We start from the raw sequence: 1883 nt of genomic DNA, 5'->3' as shown, positions 1-1883 counted from the left end.
CCCGTCCGGCAGGGCCCGGTGGTGCGGGAATACCCCTCCGTCCTGCAAGCCGGCCTGGGATCCGGGGCGCCCGGGACGGAGGGTCGACCGGGGCCCAGGGAGGCTCTCCCCGGCCTGGACTAGGGTTCGGAAAGCCGGGACTGGGGCCGGGACCGGGCCCGGGGCTTGAGCTCCGTCCGGCAGGGCCCGGTGGAGCGGGAATACCCCTCCGTCCTGCAAGCCGGACGGGGGTCCGGGGCGCCCGGGACGGAGGGTCGACTGGGGCCCAGGGAGGCTCTCCCGGGCCTGGACTAGGGTTCGGACAGCCGGGACTGGGGCCGTGACCGGGCCCGGGGCTTGAGCCCCGTCCGGCAGGGCCCGGTGGAGCGGGAATACCCCTCCGTCCTGCAAGCCGGACGGGGGTCCGGGGCGCCCGGGACGGAGGGTCGACTGGGGCCCAGGGAGGCTCTCCCGGGCCTGGACTAGGGTTCGGACAGCCGGGACTGGGGCCGTGACCGGGCCCGGGGCTTGAGCCCCGTCCGGCAGGGCCCGGTGGTGCGGGAATACCCCTCCGTCCTGCAAGCCGGCCGGGGGTCCGGGGCGCCCGGGACGGAGGGTCGACCGGGGCCCAGGGAGGCTCTTCCCGGCCTGGACTAGGGTTCAGAAAGCCGGGACCGGGGCCGGGACTGGGCCCGGGCCCGGGGCTTGAGCCCCGTCCGGCAGGGCCCGGTGGAGCGGGAATACCCCTCCGTCCTGCTAGCCGGCCGGGGGTCCGGGGCGCCCGGGTCAGAGGGTCCATCAGGGCCCGGGGAGGCCTGAAGCCCCGGAGCCCCGGAGCCCCGGAGCCCCGGAGCTCTGGAGCCCTGCAGCCCCAGAGCCCTGCAGGCCCGGGGCAGGCAGATTGGCATCATTTGGGTCCCGGTCATCTGGTCGCCCCTCTCGCCTCGGCCATCTGGTCACCTGCAATGCTTTCCTATAAAGCGACCAGATGGCCGGACTTCCCTGGAAGTGCCGATGAGGTGCCATTTGCCTCCCGGATCCCACCCAGGGCTCCAGGAGGTTGGGCACGTTTGCGCCGTGGGTCCCCTCTGTCACCTCGAGTGCATGGATTACAAGAAATGGGGGTAATTTTCCTCCGGATTAGTAGGTGCAAGGGTATGCCCGAACACCCTTCCGGGGCTGGTCGTTCCCTGCTTGGGACCAGATGGGCGATGCCTGGGCAACACCTCCCAGGCATCCGGGGCTCCCTCCTCCGGCCCACAGAGTGGCAAAGTACCCGGGACGGGCTCCATGGGTCCCAGGCCCTGTAACCCTGGAGCCCTGCAGACCTCGAGCCCTGGAGCCCAGCAGCCCCGGAGCTCTGCAGCCCTGGAGCCTTGGAGCCCTGCAGCCCAGGAGCCCTGGAGCCCCGGAGCCCCGGAGCCCCGTAGCCCTGCAGCCCCTCGAGCCGTGGAGCCCTGCAGTCCCCGAGCCCTGCAGACCCAGAGACCCAGAGACCCAGAGACCCAGAGACCCAGAGACCCAGAGACCCAGAGACCCAGAGCCCCAGAGCCCCGGAGGCCTGGAGCCTTGGAGCCCCGGAGCTCCCTACAGGCCTGGGGCAGGCAGATTGGTGTCATCATTTCGGTCCCGGCCATCTGGTCGCCCCTCTCGCCTCGGCCATCTGGTCGCCCGCAATGCTTTCCTATGTAGCGACCAGATGGCCGGACTTCCCTGGAAGTCCCGATGAGGTGCCATTCGCCTCCCGGATCCCAGCGAGGGCTCCGGGAGGTCGGGCACTTTTGCGCCCTGGGTCCCCTCTGTTACCTCGTGTGCAGGGATTACAAGAAATGGGGGTAACTTTCCTCCGGATTGATAGGGACAAGGTACTCTGGGACCCCTCTCGGCCTAGCGGTGTCCGTTGT

Source organism: Lissotriton vulgaris, chromosome 6 (genome assembly GCF_964263255.1).
Source record: "Lissotriton vulgaris chromosome 6, aLisVul1.2, whole genome shotgun sequence".
Classification (NCBI taxonomy): domain Eukaryota; kingdom Metazoa; phylum Chordata; class Amphibia; order Caudata; family Salamandridae; genus Lissotriton; species Lissotriton vulgaris.
Note: the sequence above shows the minus strand (reverse complement) of the source record.